This window comes from Rhinopithecus roxellana, chromosome 17 (genome assembly GCF_007565055.1).
Source record: "Rhinopithecus roxellana isolate Shanxi Qingling chromosome 17, ASM756505v1, whole genome shotgun sequence".
Classification (NCBI taxonomy): Eukaryota; Metazoa; Chordata; class Mammalia; order Primates; family Cercopithecidae; genus Rhinopithecus; species Rhinopithecus roxellana.
In genome coordinates, this window is record NC_044565.1 from 62,248,600 (window position 1) to 62,267,774 (window position 19,175).

At 46.5% G+C, this 19,175-nt stretch overlaps 1 protein-coding gene and 1 pseudogene across 1 annotated transcript in view; one reads left to right on the top strand and one right to left on the bottom strand.

The window, feature by feature from the left end:
• EFR3B (EFR3 homolog B) overlaps positions 1-19,175 on the bottom strand; it is a 111,296-nt gene that overhangs the window by 70,744 nt on the left and 21,377 nt on the right. The window lies entirely within an intron of this gene.
• On the top strand, positions 703-2,492 carry LOC104658463 (annotated as a pseudogene).

The following is a 19,175-nucleotide window of genomic DNA, read 5'->3' on the forward strand; positions in this document are numbered from 1 at the left end:
CAGTCTCTCTCCAGGCAGACATGCCGGGCATCAGGAAGCCTGGGTCAGAGTTCCTCCTGTCGGCCCAAGGCCTCCAGCCTGCTTTGTCCTCACTCCCCCAACCCCCTTAGCTGGCTCCTGGCTTGGCCTGTGGCCGCAATCCTGGCTGCTCATCAGAATGACCCCTGTGCTGTGAAGAGGACCCAGAGGTGTTTAAAATGCTCCAACACAATTCCGGCACACAGCCAGGGTAAGGTGCCACCAGCTCCTTGTCTGTCCAACATGTGAGAGCAGATCCTACAGCTGCTGGCAGCCTTGCCACAGAGGACGCAGGACCCTCACCTGGGCCACCAGCAGCATCTGGGTCCCCGTGATCCCTAGGCGTTGCAGCCCTGTTTCTTCTTTGGCCTGCTTGCTGGATCCTGTTTGCCTGACTGAGCTGTCCCCTTGATCACAGCCACCCCCTACTCAGGGCAATTGGTGGTTTGAAACAAAGTCTCAAACGCTACATCATACTTTTCAAAATCTAGGTCCCTTCCCCCAAACTCCCTACTAGTAACCCAGCATCACCTGCCAGGCCCACTGAGATACATTATTTCCTTTGATTTATTTCCTCTCCTTCATTGTCACTCCAGTCTCTCTCATGCTGATTTTAAAATCTAAAAAAATTCCAGGGGCCTGTATGGCTGCGGGAGGCACCGAGGGGATGGGTCTGACTCAGAAATGGCAGCCTCCATGTTCTACAGCCGGCTGTTGGCTACAGCCACCCTTCGGAGCCACCTGCCCTGGATGGCCCTGTGGGCCACTGCTCAAGCTCTAGGAGGTTCTGGATTGTTGAATAACCATGGACTCCAAGTACAGCAGCAACAGCACAGGAATCTCTCACTACATGAATACATGAGTGTGGAATTATTGCAAGAAGCTGGCATCTCTGTTCCCAAAGGATATGTATGGCAAAGTCACCAGATGAAGCTTATGCAATTGCCAAAAAAGTAGGTACAGAAGAAAGAAAGAACATGTGCAGGATAAACTGTAACTATGAGTATTGCTGGCAAGTTCTCTGGGACTCACAAGTAGTAAGAAGCAGGTTCAAAAGATGTTGAGATGAAGGCGCAGGTTTTAGCGGATGGTAGAGGAAAAGGAACATTTGAAAGTGGCCTCAAAGGAGGAGTGAAGACAGTTTTCCCTCCAGAAGAAGCAAAAGATGTTTCCTCACAAATGATTGGGAAAAAGTTGTTTACCAAGCAAATGGGAGAAAAGGGCGGAATATGCAATCAAGGATTGGAGCGAAAATACCCCAGGGGAGAAGACTACTTTGCAATAGTGACGGAAAGGTCACTTCAAGGTCCTGTATTAACAGGAAGTTCACATGGTGATGACAACATTGCAGATGTTGCTGCTGAGACTCCTGATGCAATTAAAGAACCTGTTGATATTGTAGAAGGCATCAAAAAGGAACAAGCTCTCCGGCTTGAACAGAAGATGGGATTTCCACCCATATTTCCACCAGAATATTGTGTATTCTGCAGCAGAAAACACGGTCAAGCTTTACAGCCTTTTTCTGAAATATGATGCAACCATAATAAGAAATAAATCCAACGGTGGAAGATTCAGATGGAGCTGTGCTGTGATGGATGCAAAGATCAATTTTGACTCTAATTCAGCCTATCACCAAAAGAAAATCTTTGATTTATAGTACTGAACCCAGGAAGATGAAAGTGACAAAGATGCTGCTAAGGCAGATCTCAACTACACTGACCTCAGTGGAAATCTAGACTGTCTAGCAAATGGTGCTGGTTTGGCCATGGCCACAATGGATATAATACAACTTCAGGGGCCGGGCATGGTGGCTCATGCCTGTAATCCCAGCACTTTGGGAGGCCAAAGCGGGCACATCATCTGAGGTCAGGAGGTCGAGAACAGCCTGGCCAACATGGTGAAACCCGTCTCTACTAAAAATACAAAAATTAGCCAGGTGTGATGGCGGGCACCTGTAATCCCAGCTACTCAGGAGGCTGAGGCAGCAGAATCGCTTGAACCCGGGAGGCGGAGGTTGCAGTGAGCTGAGATGGTCCCACTGCACTCCAGCCTGGGCAACAAGAGCAAAACTCTGTCTCAAAAAAAAAAAAAAAAGGTTTGGGGAGGGACTGCAGCCAACTTCCTTGATGTTGGTGGTGGTGCTACAGTCCATCAAGTAACAGAAGCATTTAAGCATATCACTTCAGATAAAAAGGTACTGGCTATTCTGGTCAACACTTTTGGAGGAATCATGCACTGTGGTGTTTTTGCACAGGGTATAGTCATGGCAGTAAAAGATGTGGAAATTAAAATACCTGTTGTGGGGGTTACAAGGTACATGAGTTGACGATGCTAAGGCACTGAGAGTGGACAGTGGGCTTAAAATTCTTGCTTGTGACGACTTGGAGGAAGCTGCTAGAATGGTCAGAAGGCTCTCTGAAACTGTGACCTTAGCCAAGCAAGCCCATGTGGATGTGAAATTTCAGCCAATATGATCTAAAAACCCAGAGGATGGCTGAAGGTGTTAAATGTGCTATAATCATTAAGAATACCATGTTCTGTGTTATTGTTCTTTTTAGTATGTGGAGATTGTAATTGCCATGTAGGTATACAAACTTTTAAAAGCATTTGGTTTGCATTTAATTCTACTATTTAGAGAACAGACTGTTTGTATAAAGAACCTAGAATGCAGGTATCTAATTTCTTTTGTTGCAGCCAGTCTTATTTGCTTCTTCTACAAAATGTAACTTGCAATATGTCTGTTATTATTGTTGGATACAAAGTTCTTCATTGATAAGGGTCCTACAAATAAAATATATTTTAAAAAATTCTAGGATTTGGCCGGGCACGGTGGCTCAAGCCTGTAATCCCAGCACTTTGGGAGGCCGAGACGGGTGGATCACGAGGTCAGGAGATCGAGACCATCCTGGTCTACACGGTGAAACCCCGTCTCTACTAAAAAATACAAAAAACTAGCCGGGCGACGAGGCGGGTGCCTGTAGTCCCAGCTACTCGGGAGGCTGAGGTAGGAGAATGGCGTAAACCTGGGAGGCGGAGCTTACAGTGAGCCGAGATCGCGCCACTGCACTCCAGCCTGGGCGACAGAGCTAGACTCTGTCTCCAAAAAAAAAAAAAAAAAATTCTAGGATTTACCACCAGCTCTGCACTAAGCACTAGGACAAGCACTTTACAAATATTTTATATAAGACTTGTAACAACCCCATAAAGTAGATACTATTATTCTCATTTTACACATAAAGAGGCAGGATCAGAGAGGTTAAGTGCCTTGCCCAAGGTCACACAGCATGTTCTTCTCTGCCATGAAACTTCCCTAATTCTTCCATCACTTTCAAAAAAGCATATCTCTAACAATTTCCCAAGTTCATCTTGTGCTCTCCTTTGCCACAGCCACCTTGCTGGAAGCCTCCTTAACACCTGCCACTCAGTCCCGGGCACCTGGCCAGTCTCATCGCTTCAATTCATTCTTTATGTAGCTCCAAGGCAAATATTTAATTTAGTTTGCTTCATGGTCAAGCAGGTAGCATGGCCTGTGCTGCATTAAATGTCAACCCTTCAACTTAGGATTTAACAAGGGATGCCCCAATAGAGGTGGGGACGGTTGCTTTGTCTTCAAGTCCTTCCTCCACTGTAGGGGGTCCTCTCACCCATGCTCTGCCTCCTGGAATACTCTGTGTCCAGCAGCCAGAATCCCCAGTGAGAAGGTCTGGGAGGTTGGAAGAGAAGCAGATTGGGGGAGCCACACAGCCCCGTAGCTGTGAATGACAGGATGTTTGGGTGACGGGGACTGGTCACAAGCTGGAGATGTTGAAAGAGCAGGAGAGTCAGCGCCATGGACCTGACACCTGGCGGATCCTGACACCTGCTGAGCTCCCTGGAAGCCTTCCATGAAGAACACCCTCCGACCACAGGCACAGCGTGCTCTCTGCCAGCTCGACTTCTGTGCATCCTTCGCACTGTATCACCTTATATAATCTTCTCCCGCTGCTTGTTCAGGCGAAGTTATTTCAGTGACTCATCTTTTCTTCTCCCAAGATAAACTGTAAATTCCTAGGTCTCGTTTTCTTTTGACCTCAATACAGTATCCTGAGCCCAGCAGGACTAGAGGAAAGCTGGCGTGATGTGTGACTTCACCTGCCTTTGATCAGCGTGAGACTCGGGGAAGTCACCTCCCCTCCTGGCCTTTCCTTTCCTTCTTATAAACATCAACTCTCTCATCCCCATTCACCAAGAAAAATGCCTTTTTGCTCAATATAGTTTGTATTTATTTTCTCAGCTTTATAATCTTCTTGTAAAGACAAGGGCTGGACTTGATCGTTCCTACCAAAACAAATGGAATTCTTTTTAAACAATTTACAATAAAATCTGACCCAGGGCTAATGGCATGGACACCCCCTTCAAATGAATTGGAGGAAATGGAACAAAGCTCAGAGAGAGAGGTGCGTCACATTGAAGTGCCTTCCCCGGGGCACTTGTGTTCACTGACATTAATGGACTCCAGCAGTTCACAGGGCACTTGCTGGGTGGCGTGGGGAAGAGAAGGAAGTTTAAAATAGACAGGTTCTGCCATCGAGGAACTTACTCTCTAGCTGGGGACACAAAACCTGCACACATTTAAGGGTCAAGGATATGTCACAATGAGACTAAGGAGTCCATAAAACTGAAGAAATCTCTGAGTTTAATGAATCTAGGAAGGCTTCCTGGAAGAGGTGACATGTGAGATATGAGGGGTGGAGACAGCTGGTAAGTACTGGTGAATCCATGAAACAAAAAATCAATAACCCTCCAATGGGGACAATTTTAAGAAAAGCAAAATGGTTCCCTCTTTTCTTTTCCCTTTTTCCTTGCTTCTGAATTTCAAAGGAATAGATGCTCACAGGTATAAATTTATAAAACGGAGGAAAAAAGAAAATGAACATCACTTAGAATCACATAATTAAAAGATAACTATTAGAATTTCAGTGTATTTGTTCTAGTTTTTGTGTCCATGTTTATGTATATTTTTAAATATATATGCATAAAATAGGGATCCTACAGGATAGTGTTAAAACCTAATTTCTTCTTATATTGTGAGCACTTACTTTCTTACTGAAGATTTTTTGGCCAGGCATGGTGGCTCATGCCTGTAATTCCAACACTTTGGGAGGCCAAGGTAGGCGGATCAGGAGGTCAGGAGTTCAAGACTAGCCTGGCCAACATGGCAAAACCCTGTCTCTACTAAAAATACACAAAAAAATTAGCCGGGCATGGTGGCGGGCACCTATAATCCCAGCTACTCAGGAGGCTGAGGCAGGAGAATCGCTTGAACCCAGGAGGCAGAGGTTGCAATGAGCCGAGATCATGCCATTGCACTCCAGCCTAGGCAACAAGAGCAAGACTCCATCTCAAAAAAAAAAAAAAAAAAAAAAGAAAGAAAGAAAATACTTCAAACCTTAATTTTAATGGCTACTTATTATTTCATCTTTTGACTGGATCCTGATTTATTTAATCATTCTCTGTTGTTTCCAGTTTTTCATTATTCTGAGTGACGCAGCAATTTGCCTTTGGTAATTAAAGCCAGGAATCATACAGGCAGAGCCTAGTTTTGTTTTATTGGTGATAAGGAAATCAAACAGCACCATGTGGCTGCAGGACTGGTGTGCAGCAGAGGGGCACATCTGCAGGGCCCGGGACCTATATCTCATCTGGGAAAGATTCAGGATTGAAGAGATCAAGAGGAAATGCTGATGAAAATGAATCTGGGGAAGGAGGCAGGATTTGAGTTTCCAAACAGATCTTACTGGGAGTAGAATTAAAAAGCAGCTGAATTCTCCCTGGGGAGAGAGTGTGGGTGAGAGCTGCCTGAAGTAACAGACAAATCAGTAGCTGTCAGTGGCCTGACCTTCTGGAGCTCTGGAGCTTTCGAGATGCTCACCCATTTCCGGCCAATCTTGGTTAATCTGATTGCCACCTTAATTGAGGATGGGGATTTAAAAGGAGAGAAATGTGTCTGATTGATTTAATGTCAGGGCTTCAATTCTTCACGAACTACAGGCTTCTTTGGGCTTCGATATGCTCTTCAAGCAAAGAATAGATGAAAATAAACAGAATGTTTTTCCATTCTCTGTCTCTCGGGACCACTAACAGCAGGAAAATTTTATGCCAACCATTTTGGGGAAATAGAAAGCCTGGTTTCAAATCCAGTTCCAGCTTTGGCAAGCTGTACAATCTTGTGTGCCTTGTTCTACTTATCTGCAAAATGGGAGGAAGGGAATCTACTTAATAGGGTTCTGGTGAAGACTAGATAAGTGAACACAGTGAAGTTCTTATACCTATTCTGGGCACACAGTAAGAACTCAGTAATTGTTAGCTTTCATCATCATCATCATCATCATCATCATCATCAGTATTACTATGATAATTATTATTAAAATCTTTTTCCCAACTTAGCAGAAAAAAGGCAGGGTAGAAAAAAACAGAATGTTGGAGTAACGATAGCCCTTAATGTCCTTTATCTTTATTTTATTCTTGGATGTGAAGTACCAATCACGATTAAGACATCTAAATCCAAGGCCAGGCATGGTGGCTCACACCTGTAATCTCAATACTTTGGGAGGTCAAGGTGGGAGGATCACTTGAGCCCAAGGAGTTTGAGACCAGTCAGGGCAACAAAGTGAGACCTCATCTCTAAAAATAAAAATAAAATCAGCCAGGCATGGTGGCACATGCCTGTAGTCCCAGCTACTTGGGAGGCTGAGGTGGGAGGATTGCTTGAGACTAGGAGGTCAAGGCTGCAGTGAGCCGTGAATAGCACTGCACTGCATACCACTACACTCTAGCCTGAGTGACAGAACGAGGCCCCGCCCAAGGACAAAGCTCCATGAGGAAACACAAGTGGAAGGGCGCCATGATGACCATGAGCAACAGCTAACGTGTTTCGAGCTTGCCTGTTCCAGGCATTATGCATTCTTTCATTTCAATCTTTATCAAAAGCCTCTGAGGTTGACACAGTTATCCTTGTTTTACAGATGGCACTAAGCCTAGGTTCTTATCTAATATGTTAACTTGTAAAATTAAAGAACTGAGGTCTCTGCCTGCAAATACCGTGTAGGTAAAAAATAGAATTGAAAATACATTCACCAGGAACATGGAACATATAATCAGGATCATACGAATTAACTGTTACACACACACAGAGCAGGGTTGCTGAGGAAACTAGAGATGGGATAGAAGGTGTCAGAGGAGACTAATTTTGAACATTACTTAAAAGAGAAGGATTCCATTGTTTGGTGAGAAAGAGGGTTTTCCACGTCAGAAAGGGTGAAAAGAAAACAGACATTTCCTGACTGCCTATTATTTTAACAGCCTAACTTGAGCACCTTGTTAAAAAAAAATAAAATCCCATGAGGTTAGTATTGTCAGTCTTCAGAAGAGAAAACCAGGGCTCAGAGAGGTTGTCTGATTTGCCCACGATCACACAGGAAGTGAGGAACAGAGTCAGGAACACAGCCAGGGAGGCCCTCTGACTTCGGAGCTGTGGGAGATTTGAACTAAGAGTAAATATTCCAGGTGGGGATATGAAGAAAATGTGCTCAAGTAGGAAAGGACAATTTCCAGGACAAATTATTCTCGAAAAGTCACGTGTAACTGATGAAATCTGGGCTCTGTGGATGGTACCACCATCAAGTTCCTGGTGTGGATACTGAACTATAGTTATGCAGATGTTCACACTGCGGGAGGCTGGGTGAAGGGTACACAGGACCTCTCTGTGCATTTTTTTGCAACTGCCCATGAATCCATATTTCAAAATAAAATTTTTTTAAAAAGTTGGCAGATAGGCCAGGCATGATGGCTCATGCCTCTAAAACAGCACTTTAGGAGGTAGAGACAGGAGGATCACTTGAGGTCAGGAGTTCGAGACCAGCCTGGCCAACATGGTAAAACCCCATCTCTACTAAAAATACAAAAAGTAGCCTAATGTGGCACATGCACCTGTAGTCCCAGCTACTCAGGAGGCTGAGGCAGGAGAATCACTTGAACCTGGGAGATGGAGGTTGCAGTGAGCCGAGATCGCGCCATGGTACTCCAGCCTGGGCGACACAGACAGACTCTGTCTCAAAAAAAGAAGTTGGCAGATAGTGAAGGCAAAGATGCTTCTTTTTCTTTTCTTTTCTTTTCCTTTCTTTCTCTCTTTCTCTCTCTCTCTCTCTCTCTCTCTCTCTCTCTCTCTCTCTCTCCCCCCCCTTCCTTTCTTTCTTTCTTTCTTTTTTTTTTTTTTTTGAGATGGAGTCTCACTCTGTCACCCAGACTGGAGTGCAGTGGCACGAACTTGGCTCACTGCAACCTCTGCCTCCTGGGTTCAAGCGATTCTCCTGCCTCAGCTTCCTGAGTAGCTGGGATTACAGGCATACACCACCATGCCTGGCTAACTTTTGTATTTTAGTAGAGATGGGATTTCGTCATGTTGGTCAGGCTGGTCTCGAACTCCTGACCTCAAGTGATCCACCCTCCTCGGCCTCCCAAAGTGCTGGGTTTACAGGCGAGAGCCACTGTGCTCAGCCAAAGATGCTTCCTTTGAGTAGAGGTAGTAACTGGCGGAGGATTCTGGCTCAGGAGCCTGATGAGCCATGGGAGCACAAGAGCATCCCAACATCATGCCAGAGCCTCTCCTGCCACCCCCTAGAGCGACCAAACAGCCCCACACCAGGTTGGTCACAACTGGAGGGAGAATAAGATTTGCTGACTCATATATTGAGTATCCATTATGGGTCCCCCCACTGTGCCAAGAGCTACCTGGCGATATGAGACACTGCCAAGACAGGACTGGTTTGGAGGCTCTTACAGTCTAGTTGGAGACAAAAGGCACAATCAAGACCGAGGCAGGTGGATTACTTGAGCTTAGGAGTCTGAGACCAGCCTGGGAAATATGGCGAAACTCCATCTCTACAAAAAGGACAAAAATTAGCCAGGCATGGTGGCATATACCTGTAGTCCAGCTATTTGGGAGGCTGAGGTGGGAGCATCACTTGAGCCTGGGAGGTGGAGGTTGCAGTGAGCTGAGATTGCACCACTGCACTCCAGACTGGGAAACAGAGCGAGACTCTGTCTAAAAATAAAGTATTAAATAGCTTAAATAATATACACAGTTTTGTATTTTATAGCATAAGGAGAACATGCCTTGGAATTCAGCAAAACTGGGACCACGGGCTATGTGGCCTCAGGCAGGTGTGCCACACCCTCTGTGGGTTTCCTTGTCTGTGGGAGGTGAGCAAAACACCGAATATGTGCTGGGACACACTGGGCTCTGTAGGTGGCAGCTCCCTAGTCCTCTTCATTCTATTTCTTAAGTGTTTATCCTGGTGTTGAATTGTCATCATAATTATCATTTTGAATGTGTGTTTCAAATTCCAGTGAGAAGATCCACAATAATGCGTCAAATCTTTTCCATATTGTTTGACGTATATCTTGTTTACACTTTCATGCTATTTAAAACAATGCTGGAAAGAGTATGTAGACATTATAGCTGTTTCCATTTTGTGGATTATTTCCTTAGACTGGATTTCCAGCAATGGAGTCAAAAGGTACGCATATTTTTAAGACTCAAGAATTTCAATGGTCTCTTCGGGAGCAGGAAAGGCCTGAGAGTAGCTAGAGGGGAGATTCCAAGCAGCAGTCCTGTGGGCCCCAAGGCCGCAAGAAGCTCTGGCTGCCCAGGTGAAGAACTTGGTGGCATTCTGCAGCTGAGGGGTGTCATTTGAGGTCTTTCTGAAGAGGAGGTACTGGAGGATGAGAATGGTGTATTAGGAAGGGTAGCCATGGGTCTGGCTATGGTTGAATTTGAGTTTAAAGAGCTCAGAAGAAGGGAGAACATCTAGAGAAGAAGCAGAAGTCAAGGCATAAGAAAATAAGGATGCCGGGTGCAGGGGCTCACGCCTGTAATCCGAGCACTTTGGGAGGCTGAGGTGGGAGGATCGCTTGGGCCCAGGAGTTCAAGACCAGTCCAGGCAACATAGCAAAATTGCGTCTCTACCAAAAAATGCAAAAATTAGCCCAGTGCGGTGGCATGTGCCTGTAATTCCAGCTATTCAGAAGGCTGAGGTGGGAGAATCACTTGAACTTGGGAGGCAGAGGTTGCAGTGAGCCGAGATCACACCACTGCACTCCAGCCTGGGTGTCAGAGCAAAACCTGTCTCAAAAAAAATAAAGATAAGAAGAGAAAATAAGGGCCAGAGCCTGGGTGGTGGGGGAAAGAGAACAGAAAGGAATGGCCAGATGGCCCAAGCACTGAGTAACAGCCACCCACATCCACAACTGCCAGCACCCAGAGGGAGAAGCTGAGCGCCTGGAACTGATGACGAAAGCGGGGACCCCACCCCCAGAGCTTCATAGCCACACTGGCAATGCAAACTGGATTAGAAACTCATCCCACCACTAAGGAAGGTTGGCACCAATAAAACCACACCACCAGGGTGATGTGCGAGGTTTGATACCAGCCATAAGAAACAAGAGGAACTGGGGCCAGAGTCTGAAGACTGCCCAGTAAAACAGATACACTGAAAAGCTGATGAAAACTCCGGGGTGAAAGCCACAGGCAAGAGCCTTCCAGAACCAGCATCTATTTCTCTCACACCTGCTAATCACAGGCACAGGACACACTTCACCAGGATGTTTGTAAACAAAGGAACTCTGAGGGGAGCTTAGCCAGCTGGCTGAAAGGTATCGATTAAGTAAGTACAAACCTCCATGACATAATTTGGAAGACAACAAAATAATTTCAGCAATAAAGAAGACATAATTTAGGCAACCACATGGAAAAATTCCTCGGCTAGAGCATTTAATGAGAAAGATATACACTCAACCGCATCCAAAGTAGGACAAAACTATGAAAGTTACGATTACATTGGGACAGGGGATGTGCAGAAAAGAAAAGAGCTTGGCTGGCTGGGCGTGGTGGCTCACACCTGTAATCCCAGCACTTTCAGAGGCCGAGATGGGTGGATCGCGAGGTCAGGAGTTCAAGACCGGCCTGGCCAACATAGTGAAACCCCGTCTCTACTAAAAATACAAAAAATAGCGAGGTGTGGTTGCATGCACCTGTAATCCCAGCTACTCAGGAGGCTGAGGCAAGAGAATCGCTTGAACCCAGGAGGCGGACGTTGCAGTGGGCCAAGATCACGCCACTGCACTCCAACCTGGGCGACAGAGTGAGACTGTCTCAGAAACAAAAAAAAAAAAAAGAAAGAAAGAAAGAAAGAAAAAAAAGCTTGGCCTGTGGAGGATTAAACAACAGTGAATCTTCTCCTTTGTTTTCATTTCCATCAACACGTGTGGATCTCTGCCTTAATCTGAATGGATATCTTCACCCTTCCAATGTTGTGTGTGTGCCTTCACAGCTTGTCAGATGAGCAGATGAACAGAGTCTGTCCCTCTGAGCCTCTGTGCCCTCCATCTCTTCCCATGTCCACTCCATCTTTCTCCCTTCCTCAGCTCTTCATTGACAGTGGCCCACTCCTGCCAAATATCTCCCACTCCTGGCTGCTGGAGGGACATTTCTAATGGAAAGGCTGTCACTTGCTGTTCACTGCTTTCCTCCTTCATTTTCTTTTTCTTTCTTTTTTATTTTTTTTTTTTGAGACGGAATCTCGCTCTGTCGCCCAGGTTGGAGTGCAGTGGCCGGATCTCAGCTCACTGCAAGCTCCGCTTCCCGGGCTCACGCCATTCTCCTGCCTCAGCCTCCCGAGTAGCTGGGACTACAGGCGCCTGCCACCCCGCCCGGCTAGTTTTTTGTAGTTTTTAGTAGAGACAGGGTTTCACCGTGTTAGCCAGGATGGTCTTGATCTCCTGACCTTGTGATCCGCCCGTTTCGGCCTCCCAAAGTGCTGGGATTACAGGCTTGAGCCACCGCACCCGGCCCTTTCCTTTTTTTTTTTGAGACGGAGTCTCGCTCTGTCACCCAAACTGGAGTGCAGTGGCCGGATCTCAGCTCACCGCAAGCTCCACTTTTCGGGTTCACGCCATTCTCCTGCCTCAGCCCCCCGAGTAGTTGGGACTATAGGCGCCCGCCACCTCGCCCGGCTAGTTTTTTGTATTTTTTAGTAGAGACGGGGTTTCACTGGGTTAGCCAGGATGGTCTCGATCTCCTGACCTTGTGATCCGCCCGTCTCGGCCTCCCAAAGTGCTGGGATTACAGGCTTGAGCCACCGCACCCGGCTCCTCCTTCATTGTCTTATCAGCCATCACCAGCTTCTCCAGAGTGGAATTTTAAAATCATCAGAAGCCGGCTGGATGTGGTAGCTCACGCCTGTAATCCCAGCACTTTGGGAGACTGAGGCAGGTGGATCACTTGAGGCCAGGAGTTCAAGACTAGCCTGGCCAACATGGTGAAACCCCCATCTCTACTAAAAATATAAATATTAGCCGGGCATGGTGGCGCGTGCCTGCAATCCCAGCTACTCAGGAGGTTGAGGTAGGAGAATTGCTTGAACCCCGGAGGAACAGATTGCAGTGAGCCAAGATTGCACCACTGCAGTCCAGCCTGGGTGACAGAGCAAGCCTCCATCTCAAAATAAATAAATAAATAAATAAATAAATAAATAAATAAATAAATAAATAAAATCATTAGAAGCCCCCAATAATCGCAGGGAAAATATTGTGTAATAAGGTAGGAGGCGGGACTTGACTCTGGTGGGGGGACTTGAACACCGGACTAAACTGAGGACTAGCTAAAACAAGGCAGAAGTATCTTTTCATAAGCCACACCTACCAGTGTGCCATGTCAGTTTACTACTGCCATGGCAACAGCCAGGAGTCACTGTCCCTTTCCACAGCAATGACCTCATGAATCAAAAGTTACTACCCCTTCCCTAGAGATTTCTGCACATACTGCCCCTTAATCTGCATATAATTAAAAGTAGGTATAAATACCGCTGCGAAACTGCCCTGAGCTGCTATTCTCAGACAGATTGTCTACGCGGTAGCCCTGCCCTGCAGGAGCAGTCATGGAGCTGGAACACCACTGGAGCTGTAATGCTGCCACTTCAATAAAGCTGTTTTCTTCTACTCTATCACTAGCTCGCCCCTGCATTCTTTCCTGGGCAAAGCCAAGAACCCTCACAGACTAAGCCTCACTTTGGGGCTCGCCTAGCCTACATTAGTACTGACTCTTTAATAATCTTTATTTTAGCATGGTTTGAAATCAGGAAGAGGGGGAAAAAAAGCATCAGACAAGATACATCGTGGCCACCAGAGACAAGCGATGGCTTCTCACCTCGCTTTAATTGACCCTGGCTTTTCTGCTGTGCCCAAGGTCTGGCCTCCTTTGCTTACTTAGAAAGTGACTCCAGTACAGGCCAGGCACAGTGACTCACGCCTGAAATTCTAACACTTTGGGAGGCTGAAGCGGGCGGATCACCTGAGGTCAGGAGTTCAAGACCAGCCTGGCCAACATGGTGAAACCCCATCTCTACTAAAAATACAAAAATTAGCTGGGTGGGGTGGCGAGGCTGGGCATGGTGGCTCACCCCTAATCCCAGCACTTTAGGAGGCCGAGGCAGGCAGATCACGAGGTCAGGAGATCGAGACCATCCTGGCTAACATGGTGAAACCCTGTCTCTACTAAAAATACAAAAAATTAGCTGGATGTGTTGGGGGGGCACCTATAGTCCCAGCTACTCAGGAGGCTGAGGCAGGAGAATGGCGTGAACCCGGGAGGCGGAGCTTGCAGTGAGCCGAGATCATGCCACTGCACTCCAGCCAGGGCGACAGAGCGAGACTCCGTCTCAAAAAAAAAGAAAAAGAAAAGTGACTCTGGTACAGATCATATGGTGAATCTTTGTTTTATTCATTGCTCGACACCTAATATTCAAATGCTAGCCAACACATAGGTCCTTAAACCCAGTTATCTTATGCTTGTGCCCCAGGGTAAGCGTAATGAACGAGGCTTGAGAAATGTAACTTAGAAAACAAGGCGTGGAGCCTTCCTGATCTTGCTCAAGTCTGCATTGACTCAGCTTGCAGATGCCTGCTGTCTGTGTCTGTCAGCTTCAGATTGTTATTAATGTCTCAGTATTTTTAGGGCCCATCACAGCCTGTTTGATAAAATCTAAGTTTCAGCTCCTCAGTGTAGGGAGTGGAAACAGATCAGAGTAGGACACAACTGTCAGCTTCCTTAAGAAAACTAAATAAATAACGGCTCCCCAGGCGCATCTCAGACTTATGGCTCATACACACGTCAGCCCCGACCCTCCATACATGGTCCAGGAGAACCAGGGGTGAGAGCACCACAGGAGAAATATGGACGCTTTTCCTCCCCTTGGCTCAGAAAGCCCATGTCTGGGTATCCGCACCTGCTCATATGCACAGAGAAGCAGGTAAGGGATGGATCTGGTGCCTTTGTTTGGAAACAACCTACAATGCTCATCAATAGAGGACTGGATAGGCCAGGTGCAGGGGCTCACACCTGTAATCCCAGCACTTTGGGGGCCGAGGTGGGTGGATCACTTAAGCCCAGGAGTTTGAGACCAGCCTGAGCAACAAGGCAATATCTCCATCTCTATTTTTTTCCAAAAGAAAAAAAAATGTTTTAATATTAAAAAGAAGACAGAGGCCTGACTAAATAAGGAAGGAAACAGTCATGCAATGCACACTAGGCAGCAGCTGAACTGAATGAAGCAGAGCTCTGAGCACTGCCCCAGACAGCTCTCAAACATACTGTTAATTCAAAAGGAGGCTGCGGCTGGACACGGTGGCTCATGCCTATAATCCCAGCACTTTGGGAGGCCAAGGCAGGCTGATCACGAGGTCAGGACATCAAGACCATCCTGGTTAACACGGTGAAACCCCGTCTCTACTAAAAATACAAAAAATTAGCTGGGCATGGTGGCGGGCACCTGTAGTCCCAGCTACTCGGGAGGCTGAGGCAGGAGAATTGCTTGAACCCAGGAGGCGGAGGTTGCAGTAAGCTAAGATCATGCCACTGCACTCCAGCCTGGGCGACAGAGTGAGAGTCTATCTCAAAAACAAAACAAAAAAAAAACAAACAAAGAAACAAAAACTAAAAAGGAGGCTGTAGAACACCTATGATATGATTCCGTTTGTGTGCACCCTCACAGGCCAAACCAACGGAGTGTGTATGTAACTATGTGCGTGAAATATGCCGTTATGAACAAAGAAAGATCTATAATAGATACATAGCACAGTGTTAACACTGGTTACCGCATAGAGCTGGGTGGGGGCGCCTAGGGATGGAGGGGTGAGGAATTAAACTGCACTACCCAATATGGTAGCCACTAGTCACTTGTGGCTACTTAAATTAAATAAAAAAATCCAGTTCCTCCAGCAAACTAGCCACATTTCATGTGCTTACTAGCCACCTGTGGCTAATGGCTACCACACTGGACAGTGGAGACACAGAGCACTGACATCATTGCAGGAGTATTACTTATGTAATTTAAAATAAATTTCTCCCATTTTCTCTTCAGGATAAAACTCCTTACAAATCTGATGAGCAAAAGTTGTCTGTTTAAAGATTTGGAATCTTGGAGTTAAAGCACACATGCACACACGTATACATACAGGAACTGTTTTCTAAACTTGCTCGGCTCTGTTCTTGCTGGAATTTTGAACCAAAGGAGCTGATTGAAGATCTAGAAGTCATTATGTTTATTCATGCACACATGGCATGCAACACAAAATGCATCAAGTCCTTTAGACATAGAAGGTGAAAAGAAATAGAATGCACAAGTCCCTGTCCCCTTAGAGTGACAGCATGAGGCCATACTGAAAGGAAGCACAAGCGTCACTGAGGTCAGACAGCCAGCGTGCTAGGACTTCCTTCAGAGGGTGGAGACGTTGTTTTGGTTTAGATGCCTCCCCATGGAGATGAAGTATCAGTAACATGTGGACAAAGACAAGAAAGGAAGGCATTCCAGGCAGGGGGAACAGCATCAGTAAAAGCGTGGGGGTGCCAAGCACAAGGGAATGTTCTAAGAGATATCAGCTAGCCAGCCTGTCTAGAGTAGCACTGGTGAAGCTGGAGGTGTCAGGGAGGGGACCGATGGTGAAAGGCCCTTAAATGCCAGGCCAAGAGGGGAGAGCTGTCATTATGACTAAATAACAGCCACTATCACCTTCTATTGTGCTCTTAGAATGCATAAAGAATCTACTTCCAGTGGATAAACAAATGGAGCAAGCTCTGAACCTCCCAGGAGGCCACTAAGAATGTCTCTATCCTGGAAGAAGAGCAAGACAAGGCCCTGAACTATAAATGTCCAGCTGGAAGTGACAAACTTGGGGGCATCACACTGGGCTAGTGTGTGACGTGGGGAGGTTGGGGGATATCTGGTCTCCAGCCTGCAGTGAAGTGCTAGGGAATTATAAAAGAAAGTCAGAAAGAAAGCAGAGGCTTCTGACTGGCGTCCACCTGCCCCATAGCCAAGTGGTTACATGTGGGATCGGAGTAGAGGACCAGAGATGAGGTGGGTGGAACACAGGCTACATCTGCCGCTCTCCCTCCCTTCATGTGGGAGGGGTTTCCAAGGAGACATTCAGAGGCAGAGGACAGCAGAGGGCTTCAGGAAGAGCCTCCCAGCACCTGCCCGTTCACACGGGGTGAGTGTGTGACACGGGTGGGCTGGGAACAGCCCAGAGCAGAGGCCATCATCACAAAAGGAGACAAGGACCCCCGGGCGCTGAGTCCTGACAGCTTAGGGGAGGTGAATTTCGAGAAGAAAAAATGGCTGAGAGAGGAAGAAGCAGTGAGAACTGAGAAGCAGGTGAAGGCACAGGGCCTGGCCCTCAGGCCTGCACTGGTGACCTTCCCGAGAGGTTGTCAGTGGGGAGGTGACATTGGAATTTCAAATAGCGTGAAGTGAATAATGACTATGAAAGGGGGAAAGGTGCAATCTCAGCTTCAATGACTGCTGGCTCAAGAGCACTGTAAAATATTATATAATCAGCTGAGCATGGTGGCTGACACCTGTAATCTCAGCACTTTGGGAGGCCGAGGTAGGAGGATCGCTTGAGCACAGGAGTTTGAGATCAGCCTGGGCAACACAGTGAGAGCTCATCTGAACCAAAAAAAAAAAAAAAAAAAAAAAAATTGCTGGGTGTGGTGATGCACACCTGTAGTCCCAGCTGCTTGGGAGGCTGAAGTGGGAGGATCATTTGAGCCAGGGAGTTCGAGGCTGCAATGAGCTATGATTGTGCCACTGAATTCCAACTGGGGTGACAGAGCGAGACCTTGTCTCAAAATAAATAAATAAATATTATAGGAATAATTTATTTAACAACAATAACAACGGGAGCTGTTGTTGCTTTGTCTCTGAATAGATTGGGGCAGATGTGCCACCTTGGTGTGCCCCCTCACCCCTAGGTGGGAACAATTGAGGGATGCAGGCTGCTTCTAACACCAGCAGTGCAGGTCTTTGGGAACCAGTGACCCCAGGCTAGGGGTGAACTGCTAAATTGGTCCTGACACTTGGCTCCAGTTGTGTCCTTAGAATCCAAAATGTGTTTTGTAGCTTTGATGATAAAATTACTGTTAATTTATTGTTGGTATTTTATAACTTGATTGGTATTCACTTTAAAAATGTTATTTATCAGTGTAAGTAATGTATTGGTTACATTTTTGGAAGGAAGTGCTTTGTAAGCCTTTTAAGCTCCAGGAATCCCAATAAATGGGAGCAAAGGGAAAAAAGTTAATGCTTCCGTATACAGCTTTCTTTAAGGTGATCTGAGCTCCTCATGGGAATTCATTCATCTGAATACCTACTATTTGGCACCTCGAGGCATTTGATTTTTTCAAGTACATGTGGACTCTGGGGGTAAGAAGCATTCCAATAAATAACTCGTACTCTCAAAGAGCTTGCATCATAGCGAGTAGAATCTATCACACGAAGACAATAGTGTTAGAAATCGGGATTTGGGCTTTACAACACATTTATGCTTTCCCCTTTCCCAAAATATGCCTAGTTTCCTATTGTGGTCAGCAGACAGCCTATAAAAAGCAGGGTTACTCACCTTCAGCTTTCTCAATGAACACACAGTGTCAAATATAGAAACAGAGGAAGCTTTATTGTTATGGAGCCAAACTGATTGAGATCAAGTGTAAGTGCTTTAAATATACAGACGAACTCACAGATTTAAGACGCAGATTCTGAAAAGCTAAAGATCCAAGATCAATCATTCAAATGCCCAAATATATCATCAGAGAGACTGTTGCAACATGCACGCAGTGCCAGAACACAAGACAGGCGCCATGCCCAGAGCCTCCGAAACGTGGAGCCAGGGCCAGGGTGGTCACGGTGCCAAAGAGAAATTTCAGAAGCAACACTTTTGAAATGCAAAACAGAATCAGAAGCAAGCACCAGAATTCTGCAAAAATGCAAAACAAGTACTAGGTTAAGCCCTACTAAAAATGCCAAGTAAGCAGCAGGCCAAGCAGAGCCAAGACCCATTTTTAATGAAGCAGCTCTAACGCGCATGGGCCTCCTGGGAACACCTGCATGAGGAAGGAAGTCCCTCAAGCAGATTCTGCCCACCGCAAGAAGCCAGGAGCAGGCCGGGCGCGGTGGCTCAAGCCTGTAATCCCAGCACTTTGGGAGGCTGAGGCGGGCGGATCACAAGGTCAGGAGATCGAGACCATCCTGGCTAACACGGTGAAACCCCGTCTCTACTAAAAAATACAAAAAACTAGCCGGGCGAGGTGGCGGGCGCCTGTAGTCCTAGCTACTCGGGAGGCTGAGGCAGGAGAATGGCGTGAACCCGGGAGGCGGAACTTGCAGTGAGCTGAGATCTGGCCAGTGCACTCCAGCTTGGGTGACAGAGCGAGACTCCGTCTCAAAAAAAAAAAAAAAAAAAAAAAAAAAGAAGCCAGGAGCAGACAGTGAGAATGCAGCTGGAAAGAGACAGCTTCTGAAAAGCTCTAAATGAGGAGTGGAGAACCCTTCCTCCAATGCAGACCCTCAGGCCCCTGAAGAGGGTGACCCTGTTACTGCCACACTGTCATTAAAAGGATCGGTTGATGGTAAAATATGTATTACAAGCTCTGTAATTAACATCAGCATCAGAGCATCAGCTAACATCTATGAAGCTCTCACAATCGGTCAGGAACTGTTAGGAGGTTTGAATGCATTTTTTTACCTAATCCTCCCAACAACACTGAGGCGGGGTCGGTCTCCATT